This window comes from Trachypithecus francoisi, unplaced genomic scaffold, assembly GCF_009764315.1.
Source record: "Trachypithecus francoisi isolate TF-2019V2 unplaced genomic scaffold, Tfra_2.0 Lachesis_group2, whole genome shotgun sequence".
Lineage (NCBI taxonomy): Eukaryota > Metazoa > Chordata > Mammalia > Primates > Cercopithecidae > Trachypithecus > Trachypithecus francoisi.
This window is the reverse complement of record NW_022681465.1, coordinates 70,468,781-70,491,052: the sequence shown is the minus strand read 5'-3', so window position 1 is coordinate 70,491,052 and position 22,272 is coordinate 70,468,781. Positions and strand designations below refer to the sequence as shown.

The 22,272-nt window shown below is 39.1% G+C and overlaps 1 long non-coding RNA gene across 1 annotated transcript in view; it reads right to left on the bottom strand.

The window, feature by feature from the left end:
- LOC117065026 overlaps positions 1 to 22,272 on the bottom strand; it is a 43,716-nt gene that overhangs the window by 14,612 nt on the left and 6,832 nt on the right. The window contains exons 3-4 of the long non-coding RNA XR_004429797.1: positions 9,159 to 9,202; positions 8,512 to 8,687 (exon numbers count right to left, since the gene is read on the bottom strand). This is a non-coding gene — a long non-coding RNA (uncharacterized LOC117065026). The remainder of the gene's footprint in view (positions 1 to 8,511; positions 8,688 to 9,158; positions 9,203 to 22,272) is intronic.

The following is a 22,272-nucleotide window of genomic DNA, read 5'->3' as shown; positions in this document are numbered from 1 at the left end:
TCAACATTGGTTTCAATATCCTGGGCTGGGGGGCCATGAGGATGGTAGAAATTTCTGTGTGTCAAATCTTCTCTACTTTGTATTCTGTTTTGATGTAAGGAATCATTAGGTGTGGTCCTGCATATTGAGGGGAAAATTAACCTACTGTGTCAGATCTCGGCAAGACTCCAAGCATCAGTTCACTGCTCTCCCCACTCCCAAACTCTCATCAATTACCGTGCTCACTCAGTTCAGCAGCTCCCAGAAGCTGGAAGGTGTTAGGACAAATGGCAGAAAGAACAAAAGCACTTTAAGTGGAAAGTGTGACAAATATTTATTTTTATTTTTTGAGACGGAGTCTCGCTCTGTCGCCCAGGCTGGAGTGCAGTGGCGCAATCTCGGCTCACCACAAGCTCCACCTCCCGGGTTCACGCCATTCTCCTGCCTCAGCCTCCCGAGTAGCTGGGACTACAGGCGCCTGCCACCTCGCCTGGCTAATTTTTTTTGTATTTTTAGTAGAGACGGGGTTTCACCGTGTTAGCCAGGATGGTCCCGATCTCCTGACCTCGTGATCCGCCCGCCTCGGCCTCCCAAAGTGCTGGGATTACAGGTGTGAGCCACCGCGCCTGGCCTAAATGTGACAAATATTTTACTTCTTATAATCATTTTACATTATACATTAAAAATTTTTAAAAAATATCCCTGAGGACTTGTCTGGATTGTGAATCACCTGGATGTATCAATCCATCCCTATAGACTTCCTTCTTGTATCAATATAAAAAAAAATCTCTGTATCTCACAAGCTCCTGACTAAAAATCAAGGTCACATGTGCATTGAATGCCTAAATTACTATGGCTTAAGTTCCCAGCAGGTTAATTTTGAACCATTATCTCCCCTTGATTGAGATTCAGTCTAGAGTTTTGTGCCATGTCCTAGAAATTAGCTCCAATCAAGTCTATGGGGATTAGATTTAAGATTGAGGAACTCACACTTTGGCCCAAGGGTGAGTCAGTGAGTGCACATCTCAGGTTGGGTGTACTTCATCTTTTTCTCTGTGTGAAGCACTCAGATCATCCTCCTGTCATCTTTGGATGCACCAATTTCTTGAGTCCTGTACCAAAGCCTCCCCTTTCAGGTAGGTAAGCACTTTTCTAACCCTTGCGATCTCTCCTCTCGCCTCCATTGTCTTCCACTAGATTTCCAGCCCATGGCTGTCCTCTTCAGTTTGGCTGAATTAAAATGTCTAGCCAATTTTAAGGAAGCTTCCATGTCTATGTTCATAGTTCATGAAATTTTAACAACTCACAGTGCAGTCCAAAAGAAACAGAATGTGAACCACAAATATATATCACCTATGTAATTTTACATTTTCATATAGTCACATTAAAAAACTAAGATGAAGGCTGGGCACGGTGGTTCATGCTTGTAATCCCAGCACTTTGGGAGGCCAAGACGGGTGGATCACCTGAGGCAGGAGTTCGAGACCAGCCTGGCCAACATGGTGAAACCCCATCTCTACTAAAAATACAAAAATTAGCCGGGTGTGATGGTGCGTGCTTGTAATCCCAGCTACTCAGGAGACTGAGGCAGGAGAATCACTTGAACCCGGGAGGTGGAAGTTGCAGTGAGCCGAGATTGCACCATTGCACACTTCAGCCTGGGCAACAGAGTGAGACTCCGTCTTAAAAAAAAAAAAAAAAAAAAAAGTAAGATGAAACAGGTAAAACTAATTTTGATAATATATTTTTGTTTAATCCAAATATATCCAAAATCTTATTTCAGCACTTAGCCCAATATAAACATTATTAACAAGGATAAGTTTCCCAGGAAGATTAATCAGATAGCTAGTAGTTAAGTTTCAGAAGGTCATGATTTTCTCTGTCATTGCTTTAAAATATTTTTAAACCTTTATTAGGTTTGCTTTGAGAAGACAGAGAGAAAAAGAGTGGCAAAGAGCTCTTTCAGTCTCTACTCTTTTTTTTAGTCTTTTTAAGGCATTTGGAAATTTTCTCATGATGCATTTACAAAAATTCTGGCATAAATGCCTGTCTAAATAAAAATGTCCCTCTAGAAAATGTGGTCAACTGCTTTAACTGACTTGTCTCCATAAATCCTCTTGGATTCTTTCCCAAGAAACAAGGTTTACTACTGTGGTAATCTTTTCAGTGTAAGACAGCCCACAGTTTCATCTCTAAGAAACTTAAGAATGAACATTCTAGAGGCAGAGTTACTCTAAGGGTATGCAAGACCTGGGCAAATATTTGTTGTGTGGACCCTGTTTATCTAAATAATTTGAGTCATTCAAAATTAGCACATCAGCACCATTCCAAAGGCATACTCTCCCATGATCTCAGGAGAGAAACACTTCTGCCTGTGTCCACTGGCCAGGCTCCTGGAACCAGTCTACCCTCCTGGAACCAAGGCCCGGGGATGACCCTGCACATTTGAGTCCTTGAGCTCCTGGAGGCATCTGGTTGTGCCCCATGCAGGGTAGAGTGTTGAGGAGGGCAGAAATAGAGGTTCTACCCTGGGCTCCAGTGCCACACCCAGAAGGCATTGCCATCCCCAGTTGGTCACAGGCACTAGAAAAGATGGGAAATTTTGAGAAAGGCACTCCCAAGTACAGCGTCCTACTTGTCTAGGTCTAAGTGACTAGTATGCTAACTGCCATGGGACCTAGTTAAATAAGTGCACATGCATGTGGACAAAAAAAAGAAAAGGTGCTTAGAGAAACAAAAGGAGGACTTGAAGCAGCAACATTGCAGATCCCACTTTAGAAGGAAATGTTTGGCTTTTACTATGCTTTGTTCAACCCAATACCATTTCTCATGTGCCATGAGCTGGGTATTATACAGTACATGCTTGATGAGCAGTGGTGAATAAGCGTGCCCTCAAGATCCTCTAGTGCTGTGTTTCTCAAGTCCAGGTGTCCATTAGAATCATGTTGGAGAGCTTTTAAAACACTGTTGTTCTCAAGCTCCACCCCAAACCAATTTATTCAAATTTTCTGGGTTTGGGACCCAGGTATCAGAATGCTTTGAAATTCTCCAGGTTATTTTAATGTTCAGCCAGGCTTAAGAAGAAGTCCTGGTCTAGTGAATGACTAGTGGTCTAGTCCTGGTCTCTCTCCTGCTTCTGTTTTCCATGGCCTCTGATCTAACCCAGCAGATGCTGAATCCCTTTAAGAATTTAGACTGGCTTGGGCTACCCTCTTTGGGTCCCCTCCCTTTGTATGGGAGCTCTGTTTTCACTCTGTTAAATCTCACAAGTGCACACTCTTCTGGTCTGTGTTTGTTACGGCTTGAGCTGAGCTTTCACTCACCATCCACCACTGCTGTTTGCTGCCGTGGCAGACCCGCCGCTGACTTCCATCCCTCCGGCACGGTGTCCGCTGTGCTTCTGATCTAGCGAGGCACCCATTGCCACTCCTGATCGGGCTAAAGACTTGCCATTGTTCCTGCATGGCTAAGTGCTGGGTTCGTCTTAATCGAGCTGAACACTAATCACTGGGTTCCACAGTTCTCTTCTGTGACCCATGGCTTCTAATAGAGCTATAATACTCACCGCATGGCTCAAGATTACATTCTTTGGAATCTATGAGGCCAAGAACCCCAGGTCAGAGAACACGAGGCTTGCCATCATCTTGGAAGCAGCCCACCGCCATCTTGGAAGCAGTCCTTCACCATCTTGGAAGCAGCCCTCCACCATCTTGGGAGCTCTGGGAGCAAGGAACCCCCCCCCCCGGTAACATCTGGCGACCCAGATGGGACCTCCAAAGCAATGGGAAATGTTCCCCCAAGGCAAAAATGCCCCTAACACGTATTCTGGAGAACTGGGACCAATTTGGCCCTCAGACGCTAAGAAAGAAATGACTGATATTCTTCTGCAGTACCACCAGGCCACAATATCCTCTTTAAGGGGGAGAAACCTGGCCTCCTGAGGGAAGTATAAATTATAACACCATCTTACAGCTAGACACTTTTGTAGAAAAGGAGGCAAATGGAGTGAACTGCCATATGTACAAACTTTCTTTTCATTAAGAGACAACTCACAATTATGTAAAAAGTGTGATTTATGCCCTATAGGAAGCCCTCAGACTCTACCTCCCTACCCCGGCTTCCCCCTAACTCCTTCCCCAACTAATAAAGGACCCCCCTTCAACCCAAACGTCCAAAAGGAGATAGACAAAGGGGTAAACAATGAACCAAAGAGTGCCGACATTCCCCGATTATGCCCCCTCCAAGTGGTGGGAGGAGGAGAATTCGGCCCAGCCAGAGTGCATGTACCTTTTTCTCTATCAGACTTGAAGCAAATTAAAATAGACCTGGGTAAATTCTCAGATAACCCTGATGGCTATATGGATGTTTTACAAGGGTTAGGAAAATCCTTTCATCTGACATGGAGACATATAATGTTACTGGCTAGATCAGACACTAACCCCAAATGAGAGAAGTGCCGCCATAACTGCAGCCCGAGAGTTTGGCGATCTCCAGTATCTCAGTCAGGTCAATGATAGGATGATGACAGAGGAAAGAAAATGATTCTTCACAGGCCATCAGGCAGTTCCTAGTGTAGACCCTCACTGGGACACAGAATCAGAACATGGAGATTGGTGCCGCAGACATTTGCTAACTTGCGTGCTAGAAGGACTAAGGAAAACTGGGAAGAAGCCTATGAATTATTCAATGATGTCCACTATGACACAGGGAAAGGAAGAAAATCCTACTGCCTTTCTGGAGAGACTAAGGGAGGCATTGAGGAAGCATACCTCCCTGTCACCTGACTCTATTGAAGGCCAACTAATCTTAAAGGATAAGTTTATCACTCAGTCAGCTGCAGACATTAGGAAAAAACTTCAAAAGTCTGCATTAGGCCTGGAGCAAAACTTAAGAACCCTATTGAACTTGGCAACCTCGGTTTTTTATAATAGAGATCAGGAGGAGCAGGCGGGACGGGACAAATGGGATTAAAAAAAGGCCACCGCTTTAGTCATGACCCTCAGGCAAGCGGACTTTGGAGGCTCTGGAAAAGGGAAAAGCTGGGCAAATCAAATGCCTAATAGGGCTTGGTTCCAGTGCAGTCTACAAGGACACTTTAAAAAAGATTGTCCAAATAGAAATAAGCCGCCCCCTCGTCCTTGCCCCTTATGTCAAGGGAATCACTGGAAGGCCCACTGCCCCAGGAGATGAAGGTCCTGTGAGTCAGAAGCCACTGACCAGATGATCCAGCAGCAGGACTGAGGGTACCCGGGGCAAGCGCCAGCCCATGCCATCACCCTCACAGAGCCCCGGGTATGCTTGACCATTGAGGGCCAGGAGATTAACTGTCTCCTGGACACTGACGTGGCCTTCTCAGTCTTACTCTCCTGTCCCGGACAACTGTCCTCCAGATCTGTCACCATCTGAGGGGTCCTAGGACAGCCAGTCACTAGATACTTTTCCCAGCCACTAAGTTGGGACTGGGGAACTTTACTCTTTTCACATGCTTTTCTAATTATGCCTGAAAGCCCCACTCCCTTGTTAGGGAGAGACATTCTAGCAAAAGCAGGGGCCATTATACACCTGAACATAGGAGAAGGAACACTTGTTTGTTGTCCCCTGCTTGAGGAAGTAATTAATCCTGAAGTCTAGGCAACAGAAGGACAACATGGACAAGCAAAGAATGCCCATCCTATTCAAGTTAAACTAAAGGATTCTGCCTCCTTTCCCTACCAAAGGCAGTACCCCCTTAGACCCGAGGCCCAACAAGGACTCCAAAAGATTGTTAAGGACCTAAAAGCTCAAGGCCTAGTCTTTATGTGTCACAGAAAAAACAGGAATAGCTCTAGGAGTCCTTACACAGGTCCGAGGGATGAGCTTGCAACCCGTGGCATACCTGAGTAAGGAAACTGATGTAGTGGCAAAGGGTTGGCCTCACTGTTTATGGGTAGTGGCGGCAGTAGCAGTCTTAGTATCTGAAGCAGTTAAAATAATACAGGGAAGATATCTTACTGTGTGGACATCTCATGATATGAATGGCATACTCACTGCTAAAGGAGATTTGTGGCTGTCAGACAACCGTTTACTTAAATATCAGGCTCTATTACTTGAAGGGCCAGTGCTGCGACTGCACACTTGTGCAACTCTGAACCCAGTCACATTTCTTCCAGACAGTGAAGAAAAGATAGAACACAACTGTCAACAAGTAATTGCTCAAACCTACGCCGCTCAAAGGGGACCTTCCAGAGGTTCCCTTGACTGATTCCAATCTCAACTTGTATACTGATGGAAGTTCCTTTGTAGAAAAAGGACTTCAAAAAGTGGGGTATGCAGTGGTCAGTGATAATGAAATACTTGAAAGTAATCACCTCACTCCAGGAACTAGTGCTCAGCTGACAGAACTAATAGCCCTCACTTGGGCACTAGAATTAGGAGAAGGAAAAAGGGTAAATATATAGAGAGACTCCAAGTATACTTACCTAGTCCTCCATGCCTACGCAGCAACATGGAGAGAAAGGGAATTCCTAACTTCTGAGGGAACAGCTATCAAACATCAGGAAGCCATTAGGAGATTGTTATTGGCTGTACCGAAACCTAAATAGGTGGTAGTCTTACACTGCTGGGGTCATCAGAAAGGAAAGGAAAGGGAAATAGAAGGGAACTGCCAATTAGATATTGAAGCCAAAAGAGCCACAAGTCAGGACCTTCCATTAGAAATGCTTATAGAAGGACCCCTAGTATGGGGTAATTCCCTCCTGGAAACCAAGCCCCAGTACTCAGCAGGAGAAACAGAATGGGGGAAACTCACAAGGACATAGTTTCTTCCCCTCAGGATGGCTAGCCACTGAAGAAGGAAAAATACTTTTGCCTGCAGCTAAGCAATGGAAATTACTTAAAACCCTTCACCAAACCTTTCACTTAGACATTGATAGCACCCATCAGATGGCCAAATTATTATTTACTGGACCAGTCCTTTTCAAAACTATCAAGCAGATAGTCAGGGCCTGTGAAGTGTGCCAAAGAAATAATCCCCTGCACTGCAGGCCTTACATTTCAATTCCTGTATCTTTAACCTCCTTGTTAAGTTTGTTTCTTCCAGAATCAAAGCTGTAAAACACAAATAGTTCTTCAAATGGAGCCCCAGATACAATCCATGACTAAGATCTACCACAGACCCCTGGACCAGCCTGATAGCCCATGCTCCGATGTTGATGACATCGAAGGAAACCCACCCGAGGAAATCTCAACTGCACAACCCCTACTACACCCCAATTCAGCACTAAGCAGAGCAGTTGTCAGCCAACCTCCCCAACAACACTTGGGTTTTCCTGTTGAGAGGGGGTCCTGAGAGACAGGACTAGCTGGATTTCCCAGGCGAAGAATCCCTAAGCTTAGCTGGGACGGTGACCGCATCCACCTTTAAACACAGGGCTTGCAACTTAGCGCACGCTGGACCAGACCAATCAGGTAGTAAAGAGAGCTCACTAAAATGCTAATTAGGCAAAAACAGGAGGTAAAGAAATAGCCAATCATCTATCGCCTGAGAGCACAGCAGGAGAGACAATGATGAGATATAAACCCAGGCATTCGAGCCAGCAACTGCTACCCTCTTTGGGTCCCCTCCCGTTGTATGGGAGTTCTGTTTTCACTCTATTAAATCTTGCAACTGCAAAAAAAAAAAAAAAAAAAATTAGACTGGCTCTGTTACCAGGCTGTTTGCTTGGTCACTTTTTTCTGCTACTGGAGGTGGACAAGGTCTCTTCTGCACCATTATGAAACCATCCAAGGACTGTTCACCAGCTGACTGTGGCAGATTAAGCCTGACATCACATCAGGTCACTGAGGAAATCACTTTTTTCATGATTCTTTTTGGCCCAGAGGCTAGAACCAGGTTGACACCAGTCTCCATGAATCAGCTTCCCAAACTATACACAGACTTTTTTGGAATGTGATAGCTCACCTGAAACAAATATGAAACCAAATTTTTGCCATGTTCTACTAAACAATACAGATACCTTAATTTTCTGTCAGCCTTGGGAATTTAAGTGAATAGGACTCTTTAAAATATAAAATATCTGCCTAATTGTAAACTCAAAATGAAGTTTACAAAGTTGGTTTCAAATGTGCTTCAAAAGAGGAAAAACACATTTTTACTTATTAGTTTTTAGACAGTTCCCATTTATGTACACAACTCTTTCATAATTTTAATTCCTTTTACTAAAAAGGTTTTTTCTTATATCAAGCATGACTGATGCTCTACTATGCAATGCACATAATATTGTTTGTTATCTTTCAGATTTGTAATTTTCTGGGGCTGCCAAATGCTGACTAAATTATTTGTAGTAGTCAGCTCCCAGTGGGGTTTCTCCTTTTGAGTTCAGATGGGACAGCTATCTCTATATTTTCATTGTATTTGTGTACCATCTTTTATGCTTTGTGTAATTTTAAACAGTATTTTATCTAGAACTGTATAAATCATAAAAACGACAAAATTTTAAACATGCAGTTAATAACCCACAAAAATAAAGTCAGCATAAGAGAAAGCAAAAACACCTGGTTTTTTTAGAGGAGAAGCAATTCTTTCCATATTCTTCTCTTTTTTTTTTTTTTCTATTTTTTTGAATGGCAAGAATGTAGGTGGTTTCTGATGAAGCTCTTTCTCATGCAACTGGAAAGCTCACCCAGCTGAAAGGCTGGCTGTCTCTTAGTCACAAAGCTGAAAAAGTTTCCTAAGATTGAGAGAAAATGGGAATGTGAAGAAAGTCAAGAAAAATGAAGTCCACTTGTTTCCTGCTTGATGTTTATGCAGGTTTTAAAAAGATGACATTAGAGCAAAATTCTACAAGAAGTTCTGGGCTTTGCTGTTGATGTAAATTCAGCAGTTTGGCTCAGACAGGGTCTTGAGTGTGGTCTCATGAATTTGTTCTTCCAATGAAACTCACTGACCACCTCTGTGCCAGTCTCTGCTCCACACTTAGGACCTAACATTAAATTCGACAAGGTCCTTGCCCTCAGCGAGTCTAATTACATGGATGAGAAACTGTATTTCACCAGTTTTCCCTGGAATGTTCACTGTATGGAGAGTTGACTTACCCCAAATAAAATCCCAACAGACTAATTATAAATCAAAATCTGTGAGAGCTGGTACAAACCCCTTCACAACTCATTTCCTACTTACCTCCCAGGCCAATTCCACTTACCCTGATCTAGTGCACCACTTCCATCATGGTTCCTCCCCCGATCCCTGGGGAGAATATATATATATATATATTTGCTTATATACATGTTCTAAAATATAGATAGATAGATAGATAATTTAAGTCCGTACTTGCTATGCATGGAAAAAGAAGCTAATATCTAAACATCCAAATGACCTGTGCCTAGCACTGAGCTAGGTGTGGTTATCTCATCCAATGTAGACTATATAACAACTACAAGATAAGTATTTTTATGCTCATTTTATGTAATGCAGAAATAGAAGCCTGTAGATGGTAAGTTACCCAAAGTGATACAGCTAGCAAAGGGTGAATCCCGGATTCCAGGAGGCTTGTCTGATTCCAGAGGCCTTCCAATTCATGATCACAATCTCCTTATTAAGACCATCTTTCCCTCTTAGGTCAGTAGCAGTTAATTCTTTCTACTTATTCCAGGTGTCAACTACTTACTTAAGGTCATCTAATCTACCTGTCCCAAACAATTTTTCAAAAAAAAGTCAAACGCATTTCTTCTATTTGGTTTCTTAACCATGGAAAGAGCAGACATTTTCCCAACTTGGGGCATAATTTCTAGGATCTAAACATACTACAAGTTGGTTATTTCGTCATGGTCCCATTGAGCAAAAAAAGAAAAAAGAAATCATAATATTTTTTATTTTTTCCCTTCCTCCTTCCTTGCTTCCTTTCTTCTATTCTTTCTTGTTTCATTTCCTTTCTTCCTTCTATTCCTGGTTTACTAAGCACCATGTGCTAGGCAAAGTGTACTCATATCTTGGTGTAAAAAAACAAATGCATACATGTATTTATCAGGAAATAGGATATGTATAATAATAGAAACACACTCAAAATATAGTTCCAGCCTAGATGAGGATGTGATTAACTCTATTCTGGAGAACATGGAGCCAGAAAAATTTTCACAAAGATGCTTGATCTAAACATTGAAGGATGAGTGAGCAAGAGAAAGGGTGGTTTAGGAAAAGAGGACAGAGTATGAAAAGCTTGGGGACATCTCTTGTGGCTGCAGATTCCTATATTAGTGACCATTATTACAATATCAGAAGAAGAAAGAGGATGTAGGAAGGTTAGAGCTGAGCAAATCTTGTATTGCTATTGTCAAACACTGTATTGCTATTGGCAAAGTGTCCAAAACCAAGTATCCTGCTGCTCTCAGCACTGTTACAGTGAAAGGTGAGGCAACTGCAGGAATGGCAGCAAGTCAGTCCATGTTGCTGGAATGGCTTTCCTCTCCTGGAAATTATGATATAAAGTGCTTAATATTTAAGAGAATAATTTCTGTTTGTTATAAAAAAGTCAGTTGACATGGTGCAAATTAGAGCATGCTGTATTGCAGAGCATTTATTTTCCGGCAAATATCTGTTTATGTAGCTGACATTTCAAAATAAAATCTAAAAGTTACTTTTATGTCAGCGTTATCACTCTTGTCATAAGTTTATATTTTATGGCTAAATAACAGTAGGTATCTATTTTGTAGGCTGCTGTAAATCAATTTAAGTAGGCAAGTTATGAAAATTACAGTAAATGACTATATATCCAGAACATAATATATTGTATTTTCTTTTTTTTTTTTTTTTTTTGAGATGGAGTCTCGCTCTGTCGCCCAGGCTGGAGTGCAGTGGCCGGATCTCAGCTCACTGCAAGCTCCGCCTCCCGGGTTCACGCCATTCTCCTGCCTCAGCCTCCCAAGTAGCTGGGACTACAGGCGCCTGCCACCTCGCCCGGCTAGTTTTTTTGTATTTTTTAGTAGAGACGGGGTTTCACTGTGTTAGTCAGGATGGTCTCGATCTCCTGACCTCGTGATCCGCCCGTCTCGGCCTCCCAAAGTGCTGGGATTAACAGGCTTGAGCCACCGCGCCCGGCCTGTATTTTCTTTAAGCCATAGTAATTTCCATTTTCTGGTAATGATAGACTAACTTGCTCCAGACTAGTTTTTTCACTGAGAGTAATTACAAAGTTCAACAAAATATAAGACATCTTTTGGAAGGGAATAGAGAGCTACCAAAGTAACAAGGACTTCGGAGGCCAAAAATCTCAGAGAGAAGGCAAGGCCAAAGGAATGATCCCAATATTCAGTGTAGCTAAGTGGTGGACAAGAGGCTGAGAGCTGAGCAAATTATAGGGACAGGGTCTGTAGGGATCACCTAGGAGGATCCCTTGATTTTGGCTGATACCACCAAAGGGCTTAACTCTAAAAGTAGAGTTGAACTGGAAATAGACTAACACTCACAAAGATAGTGCTCAGATCATTTCAATTCTTGGTATAAATAAATAATCTGCATACCAAGAAACAAGATGATCTGGCCAAAAAAAAAAAAATCCCAGGAAGAAATGGACAATGGAAACAGCCCCACATGGATCAACATATTGCTGCCGGGAGGCAGAGCTAGATGGTAGAAGAGAAGACTCCACCAATTGTGTCCCCCTGCAACACCAATTTAACAACTATCTATACACGAAAAAGCACCTTTATAAGAATCAAAAATCAGGTGAGCACTCACAATATGTGGTCTGGTTTTGGCTTCGTATCACTGAAGGAGGCACTGAAGAAGTAGGATAGTCTTGAATCACCAGTGCCACCCTTCCTCCATCCCCTGGCAAAATGGTGTGGTGTAAAGAGCATTTTTGTGCTTTGGGGAGAGGGAGAGCCAGCAACTGTGAGGCATTGAACTCAGTGTGCTTTCCTATTATAGCAGAAAGGAAACTGGACCACACTCAGCTGACACCTGCCTACAGAAGGAGCATTTAAACCAGCTGTAGCCAGAAGGGAACCACTGATCCCAATGGTCGGAACTTGAGTTCCCGAGAGGCTCGCCACTGCAGGTTGAACTGTTATGGGGCTCTAAATAAACTCAAAAGGCCGTCTAGGACACAAGCACTGTAACTCCTAGGCAAGTTCCCATGCTGAACTGGGCCCAAAGCCAGAGGACTTGGTTGAGTGGGGAGGACATGTGACCTATTGAGACACCAGCTAGGGCAGCTAAGGGAGTGCTGGCATCACCCCTCCCCTAACCCCAGGCTGCACAGTTCATGGTCCAAAAGAGATCTCTCCCTCCCCTTTAGGAGTAGAGAGGGTAAAGTGGGAAGCACATAGTCTTGCTTCCTGGATACCAGCTCAGACACAGCAGGACAGGGACAGGACAGCCCTCAGAGTTGTGAGGCCCCCATTCCAAGCCCTAGTTCCTGGATGACATTCCTAGACACACCCTTGGGCCAGAAGGGAATCTGTTACCTTTAAGGGAAGGACCCAGTCCTGGCAACATTCATCACCTGCTAACTAAAGAGACTTTGGGCCCTGAATAACCAGCAGCGATACCTAGATACTACATCAAGGGCCTTGGGTGAGACTCAGACTTAGTGGCTTCAGGTGAGACTTGGCACCTTCCCGCCTGTGGTGGTTACGGGGCAAGACTCCTGCTTGAGAAAAGCAGAGGGAAAAGTAAAGAGGACTCTGTCATGCACCTTAGAGACCAGCTTGGTACCTAAGGTGACAGATAAGTGGGCTTTTGAGTTCCTTGATTTCAGGATTTGGCCCCTGGACAGCATTTATGGACCAAGCCCCAGGGCCATGAGGGAACACAGGCAGTAGCCAGGAAGTGGTTAAAGCAGGCCTTGGGTGAGACCCAGTACTGTGCTGACTTCAGGTCTCACCCTGTGGTGGTGGCCATAGGGGTGCTTGTGTCACTCCACCCCCAGCTCCAGGTGGCTCAGAACAGAGAAAGACTGTTTGTTTGGGAGAAAGTAAGGGAAGAGAATGAGAGTCTCTGCCTGGTAATCCAGACAATTCTCCCAGATCTTGTCCAAAATCATCAAAACAATAGCTGCATGAGTCTGCAGGACCACAGCATTACTAGGTTTGGAATGCCCCCTAAAACAGTTTAGATCACAACACCCAAGTACCTTCAAATATCTAGAAAGCCTTCCCGAGAAGGATGGGTACACAGAAGCCCAGACATGGAAGACTACAATAAATACCTAACCCTTCAATGCCCAGACACAGATTAACATCTACAAGTATCAAGACAATCCTAGAAATCATGACTTCATCAAGTAAACTAAATAAAGCACCAAGAACCAATCCTGGAGAAAAAGAGATATCTGGCCTTTCAGACAGAGAATTCAAAATAGCTGTTTTGAGGAAACTCAAAGAAATTCAAGATAACACAGGGAAGTAATTCAGAATTCTATCAAAGAAATTTAACAAAGAGATTGAAATAATTAAAAAAGAATGAAGCAGAAATCCTGGAGCTGAAAAATGAAACGGGCATACTGAAGAATGTATTAGAGCCTTTTAATGGCAGAATTGATCAAGAAGAAAGAATTAGTGAACTTGAAGACAGGCAATTTGAACATACACAGTCAGAGAAAACAAAAGAAAAAATAATTAAAAAAAATGAAGCACACCTATAAGATCTAGAAAATAGCCTCAAAAGGGCTACTGCCCTTAAAGCAGAAGTAGAGAAAGAGATGGGGGTAGAAAGTTTATTCAAAGGTATAATAACAGAGAACTTCCCAAACCTAGAGAAAGATATCAATATCTGAGTACAAGAAGGCTATAGAACACCAACTCTGTCATGCACCTTAGAGACCAAGCAATTTAACCCAAAGAAGCCTACCTCAAGGCATTTAATAATCAAACTTCCAAAGATCAAGAATAAAGAAAGGATCCAAAAAGCAGCAAGAAGAAAGAAACAAATAACATACAATGGAGCTCCGATACATCTGGCTTTTCAGCAGAAACCCTATAGTGCATGAAAGAGTGGCAAGAAATATTTAAAGTACTGAAGGAAAAAGAAAACACAAAAAAAACCCCGTTTACCCTAGAATAGTATATCTGGTGAAAATATCCTTCAAACATGAAGGAGAAATAAAGCCTTTCCCAGACAAGCAAAAGCTGAGGGTTTTTATCATTACCAGACCTAGCCTATAAGAAATGCTAAAAGGAGTATTTCAATCAGAAAGAAAAGGACATTAATGAGCGACAAGTAATCACCTGAAAGTAAAAAACTCACTTGGTAATAGTAAATATACCAAAAAACACAGAATACTATAACACTGTAACTGTGGCATGTAAACTACTCTTATCCTAAGTAGAAACACTAAATGATGAACTGACAAATCAATAACTACAACAACTTTTAAGACATAGTACAATAATATATAAATAGAAACAACAAAAAGTTTAAAAATGGGGACAGAGTTAAAGCACAGAGTTTTTATTAGTTTTCTTTTTGCTTATTTGTTTGTTATGCAAACAGTGTTAAGTTGTTATGAGCTTAAAATAATGGGTTATAATATAGTATTTGCAAGCCTCAAGATAACCTCAAACCAAAAAACATACAATACATACACAAAAAATAAAAGTAAGAAACCAAATCATATCACCAGAGAAAAATCACCTTCACTAAAAGGAAGACATTAAGCAAAGAAAAAAGACAGGTAAGATCACAAAAGAACCAGAAAACAACTAACAATATGGCAGGAGTAAGTTCTTACTTCTGAATAATAACATTGAAAGTAAATGGACTAACCTCTCCAATCAAAAGACATCGGGTGGCTGAATGGACGGAAAAACAAGACCCAATGATCTGTTGCTACAAGAAACACACCTCCTCTATAAAGCCACACATAGAATGAAAATAAAAGTGATGGAAAAAGATATTCATGTCCATGCAAACTAAAAAAGAGCAGGAGTTGCCATCCTTACATCAGACAAAATAGATTTCAAGAGAAAAACTTTCAGAAAAGACAAAGACAGTCACTACATAATGATAAAAGGGTCAATTCAGCAAGAGGACACAATTTTAAATATATATGTACCCAACACTGGAGCACCCAGGTCTATAAAGCAAATATTATTAGAGCTAAAGAGAGAGAGACACTAATATAATAATAGTTGGAGGCTTCAACACTCTACTTTCAGCACTAGGCAGATCTTCAGGCAGAAAATCAACAAAGAAACACTGGATTTACTCTGCACTATAGACCAAATGGATCTAACAAATATTTAGAGAGCACTTCATCCAAGAACTACAAAATACACATTCTTTTCCTTAGCACATGGATCATTCTCAAGGACAGACCATATGTTAGGTCACAGAACAAGTCTTAAAACATTTCAGAAAATTGAAATTATATCAAACATCTTCTCTGACAACAATGAAATAAAACTAGAAATAAATAACAAGAGGAATTTTGGAAACTATACAGATGAATGGAAATTAAACTATATGCTACTGAATAACCAGTGGGTTAATGAAGAAATTAGAAAGAAAATAGAAAATTTTCTTGAAGTAAATGATAACGGCAACACAACATATCAAAACATATGGGATACAGCAAAAGTGGTACTAAGAGGGAAGTTTTTAGCTATAAGTGCCAACATCAGAAAAGAAGAAAAATTTCAAATAAACAATCTAATGGTGCATTTTGAAGAACTAGAAAAGCAGGAGCAATCAAACTCAAAATTAGTAAAATAAAAGAAATAAAGTTCAGAGCAGAAACAGATGAAATATAGAAAACAATACAAAAGACCAATGAAACAGAAAGTTTTTTTTGAAAAGTTAAAGAAAATTGATAAACATTTAGCCAGACTAAGAGAAAAAGTGAGAAGATTCAAATAAATAAAATCAGGGATGAAAAAGGAAACATTACAACTGATACTGCAGAAATTCAAAGGCTCATTAGTGGCTACTAAGAGCTACTATATGCCAATACATTGGAAAATATAGAAAAAAATGACAAATTCCTAGATACATACAACATACCAAGAATGAACCAAGAATCAATCCAAAACGTGAAGAGACCAATAATAGGTAATAAGATAGAAGCTGTAATAGAAAGTCTCCTAGTAAAGAAAAGCCTGGGACCTGATGGTATCACTGCTGAATTCTACCAAACATTTAACCCCTTTAACATTTAGGAAAAAAAAAAAAAAAAGAAGCACAGCTCGCTGTCACACTCATTTAACTTTACATAAATACTCTCTTTGAGGCTGAAGCAAATCTGACTGATTTTCAATATGAAAATAAAATATAAAAACTGTTTTTAGAGTTATTTCTAAACAGAACTAACATCAGAATCATCAGAATCATCAAAATAATCTATTTAGGAAAAATTGGATTCATCAAATAAATCTTCAGCCAAGTATTTGAGAACAATGTTAATGTCACACAGAGGAATGCTACATTTTCTAGGATATGACATTTCAGCGATTGAGAATTACTGTATTTTGTGAATAAAAAACATCATTACTAAAAACAGAATGGTATAAATTGGGTGATGTCTTTTGTTTCCAAAGTCGATATACTAGGGCAATATGAAAATAATAGTAAAAGTGAGATATTTCATGGCAAAGTTATCTTGGGGTAAATGCTGCAGCCACAAGTGCTGCTGGTAAGTATCATCAGGGAAAATGGGAAAAGGGTTAAAGAAGAACTAATAACAATCCTACTCAAACTATTCCGAAAAATAGAGAAAAAGGGAATATTTTCAAACTCATTCTAGAAGGCCAGTATTACGCTGATACCAAAACAAGACAAAGACACAACAACAACAACAAAAGAAATCTACAGGCCAATATTTCTGATGCACACAAAAATCCTCAACAAAAATGCTAGCAAACTATATTTGACAATACATTAAAAAGGTCATTCATCATGACCAAGTGGGATTTATCCCTCAGACACAAGGATGGTTCAACATACATAAATCAATCAGTGGGATTCATCTTACCAATAGAATGAAGGACAAGAACCATATGATCATTTCAATTGGTGCTGAAAAAGCATTTGACAAAATTTAACATCCCTTCATGATAAAAACCTTCAAAAAACTGGATATGGGAGAAACATACCTTAACATAATAAAAGCCATATACAACAGACCTACAGCTGGTATCATACTTAATGGGGAAAAACTGAAAGCCTTTCTTGTAACATCTGGAACATGACAAGGATGTCCACTTTCACCACTCTTATTCAACACAGTACTGAAAGTCCTAGCTAGCACAATCAGACAAGAGAAAGAAATAAAGGGCATCCAAATGGGAAAAAAAGAAGTCAAAATGTCCTTGTTTGCAGGTGATATGATCTTACATTTAAAAAACATAGTGACGCCACCAAAAAACTATTAGAACTGATAGACAAATTTAGTAAAGTTGCAGGATACAAAAGCAACATACAAAAATCAGCAGCATTTTTATATGCCAACAGTTAATCGAAAAAGAGATCAAGAAAGTAATCCCATGTACAATAGCTGCAATAAAACACCTAGGAATAAACTTAACCAAAGAAGTGAAAGATTTCTATAATCTAAACTACAAAACATTGCTGCAAGAAATTGAAGAGGACACCAAAAAATGGAAAGATATTCCATGTTCATGAACTGGAAGAATCAATGTTGCTAAAATGCCTGCACTACCCAAAGCAATTTACAGATTCAATGCAATCTCTATCAAAATACCAATAACATTCATCACAGAAATAGAACAAATAACTTAAATTTTATGTGGAACCCAAAAGACCCAAATTTGTCAAAGCTATCCTAAGCAAAAAGAACAAAACTGGAGAGGAATCATATTACCTGACTTCAAATTATACTATACAGTTATAGTAACCAGAAGAGCACAGTACTAGCATAAAAACAGACACATAGATGAATGGAAAAGAGAACCCAAAGAACAAAACCATCTACAGTGAACTCATTTTCAACAAAGGTGCCCAAAACATACACTGTGAAAAGAACAGTCTCTTCAATAAACAGTGTTGGGAAAACTGGATATCCATATGCAGAAGAATGACACCAGACCCCTTTCTCTCGCCATATACAAGAATCAAATCAAAAATAGATGAAAAACTTAAGTCTAAGCCTTCAAACTATGAAACTACTACAAGACAATTTTGAGAAAAATATTCAGGGCATTGGCCTGGGCAAAAACTTCTTGAGTAATACCCCAAAAGCACAGGCAACCACAGCAAAAAATGGACTAATGGAATCACATTGAGTTAAAAAGCTTCTGCACAGCAAAGGATACAATCAGCAAAGGGAAGAGACAATCCATAGAATAGGAGAAAATATTGGCAAAGTACCCATCTGACAAGGGATTAATAACCAGAATATATAAGGAACTCAAACAAATATATAGCAAAAAAACATAATAATCCAATCAAAAAATGGGCAAAAGATTTGAATAGACATTTCTCAAGACATACAAATGGCAAACAGGCACATGAAAAGGATCTAAACATCATTGATTATTAGAGAAATGCAAATCAAAACTACAATAAGATATCTTCTCACCCTAGTTAAAATGGCTTATATCCAAAAGACAGGCAACAACAAATGCTGGTGAGGATATGGAGAAAAGGGAGCCCTTGTACACTGTCGGTGAGAATGTAAATTAGTACAACAACTATGGAGAGCAGTTTGGAGTTCTTCAAAAAGCTAAAAATAGAGCTACTATATGATCCAGCAATCCCACTGCTGGATATAGACCCAAAAGCAAGGAAATCAGTATATTGAAGAGATATCTGCACTCCCACGTTTGTTGCAGCACTGTTCACAATAGCAAGATTTGGAAGCAATCTAAGTGTCCATCAACAGATGAATAGCTAAAGAAAATGTGGTACAGATACACAATAGAGTACTATTCAGCCATAAAAAAGAGTAAGATCCTGTCATTTGCAACAACATGGATAGAACTGGAGATCATCATATTAAATGCAATAAGCCAGGCACAGAAAGAAAACATTGCATGCTCTCACTTATTTACAGGGTCTAAAAATCGAAACAAGTGAACTCATGGACATAGAATTCATAGAGAAGAATGGTTACCAGAGGCTGGGCAGGGTAGTGGGAGAGGGTGTGGGAAGGAGGGTAAATGGTTAATGGCTACAAAAAAATTAGAAAAAATAAGTGTCTATAGTCAATTATTTAACTGTACATTTAAAATAACTAAAAGAGACTAATTGGATCATTTGTAACACAAAGGATAAATGCTTCAGAGGATGAATACCCCATTCTCCATGGTGTAATTGTTATGCACTGCATGCCTGTATCAAGACATCTCATGTACCCCATAAATATATACACCTACTATGTACTTACAAAAATTAAAAATTAAAAGATATTGCTTGCTGGTACAAGAAACAGAAGTTAAAATAACCATGATTCATATATTCAATAATTAGAAAATGTGATAGAAAACTCCAGCAGATAAATTGTTTTATGGGAAACTGTAATAATAAAAAATGTGAAAATCTTCAAACTAAAATACAATAACTGAAACTCTGAGCTTAAAGAGAGGTTTAACAGCAGGTTGCACAGAGTTGAATAGAGGGTTAGTAAAATGGAAGATAAGTTAGAAGAAAATATCCAGGCTGAAGGACAGAGAGAAGATAGAATGGAAATACAGAAAGAAGTATAAAAGACATATAAGACATGATGTTAAAAATCCCACAAATGTAATATAATTATTTGTTAGAGAGAAAAGAGAGAGAATAAGCTTAAGAAAATCTTTGAAGTAAAAATTTTCCAGAATTAATAGAAGATATCACATTTGGTTCAAGAAGTGCTATGAACCTCACACAGGAGAAATATGAAAAATAAACCACACACACTTATTTACATTTTGGTGAAACTGTTGAAAACTAAAGAAAATGAGAAAATCTGAAAAAGCAGCCAGAGAAAAATCACAGATCACTTTCAAAGGTGCAACAATATGACAGATGACTTCTCAGAAATAGCAGAAACCAAAAGCAATACAATGACATTTTCAAAGTTGTAAAAGAAGAAGTGTGCAATCAAGAATTCTATACCCAACAAAAATTCTTTGAAAGTACAAGTAAATAATTACATTTTCATGAGAAAAAAAAATGTAGAATCTGTCATGGTCTGACCGCTTCTACAGGAAGTATTAAAAAATGTTATTCAGGGAGACAGAAAATTTTTCCAGTTGGAAGCATGAAGATAACAGGAAGAAATAAAGAGCAGCAGAAAGGGTAAATACATAGATAAATCTAAATATATTGATACATAAAATCAATGTATTATAAAACAACAAATCACATGTTGTAGGATTTAAACTGTATCTGGTATAACACATGGAAACACTAGCACAAAAGGCAGAATGTGCCTACATGAAGCTAAAGTGTTCCAAGGTTCTCATATTGTACAGAAAGTGATAAAGGTTTAATTTATATTAGGCTTTAATAAGTCAAGGGTGTATGTTATAATCTTTAGAGTAATGACCGAAAGAATCATTTCTGAAAGCTAACTAACAAGGTAACAGAAAAAAGTGAATAATAAGCAATCATTAATCCAAAAGGGCAAGAAAGAAAAGAAAAAGGAACACAGAACATGTTGGAGAAACAGAAAACAAATACTAAAATTGTAGTTTAAAAACAAATATATACACGAATTACATGAAAACATATAGACTAAATGCTCAAATGAAAAAGATTGTCAAAACTAGGTTTTAAAAATAATTGTACATTGCTTATAAGGAATATACCTGAAATATAATGATATTGGTAAATTGAAAACAAAAGTTTGTGGATAAAAGATATACCATACACACCTTAACAAGTACAAAATGGAGCTACACTGAAAGCAAATGAAGTAAAATCTTCTAAAACATTTCTAGAGGTTAGAAAAAGGACATTTCATTGCTAAAAGAGTAACTCCATGAGAAAACAATTATAAGTGCAAAAGCAATTAACAGAGCCTCAAAATATAGAAAGCAAAAATTAGGAGAAATAAAAAAAGAAAGAATAAAAAGGATAATCATAAAGGATATTTTAATATTTAATTTAAAAGGGAACTCAAGAGGATATTTTAATATACTTCTCTCAACAAATCGTCTATGATTTGGTCTAGCTGACCAAAAATGTCAGTAAAGATATAGACGATTTAAAAAATATGATTAACTGACTTGACCTAATCGACATATAAAGAATATATAGAGAACTAAACAATTCTAAAATACATTCTTTTCAAGTATATAGAGAACATCTGTCAAAACTGACCATATGTTGAACTTAAAATACACAAAAATTTCAAAGGATTAAAATAATAGAAAGGATATTCTCTGAGCACAGAATTAAGCCAGAAATCAATAACACAAAGATAACTTGAAATTCTTTGCATATTTGAAAATTAAGCAATACATTTCTAAATAAGCTATAAATCAAAGAAGATATCAGAATGCTTTAAATCCTATAATGATGTGAAAGAAAACTAAGCTCTCAAATATTTTTATAACTAACAGTTTACCAAAATCCTGGGTATTCTTTCTTTAAAAGACTTTTGCGCCATCCTTCTCTTTCTATTCCTATTCTACTACCAGCACATTTCACATTTATTAGTAATTGAGATATTGCTATGTGCTAAACACTGTGTTATTTCATTTTACCTTCACTACAGATCTATGAGGGAAGTAATATTATTCATACCTGTTTTGAAAATGATGAAACAGGCTCAGAGATATTAAATAACTTCCCCAAGGTGTTAAGTCCAAAAGCATCAAAGCTTGAATTTGAACCTACTGTCAGACCCAAAGCCTATAGCTGCATGCAGGTAGGATCTATGTCTGTACTGCTCACTACTGAATCTCCAGTACTTAGTTCAATGTCTTAAATGCAGCAAATACTTGCCTCAGAACGATTTTGACTGCAAGTAATAGGATACCTTACAATAAGTGTTTATGATCTCACATTACATTTCCAGAGGTAGGTGACTTCAAGATGGTTTTAGTGGTTTAACATTCTCACCAAGAACTAGAAAGAAACTACCCATCATTCTACCTCAGTGTCTGTCCTCAGCACATGTCTCTCATACGGTTGCATGATGGCTATACCATCTGAAGCATCACATTCTCACACAACCTCATTTGAAGACTAGACAAATTTGGGTGAAATCTTTCCCATTTGTTTTCCTCCTTCTTCTTTTTCTTTTCTTTATATCATGGAAAAAATATTTCCCCCAATCTCCCCAGCAGTCTTCCCTTGTATTTCATTGACCAAATTCAATCTCCCCTACACCAAACACTGGCAAAAGGGAATGGAATTATAATTATTGGCTTTGT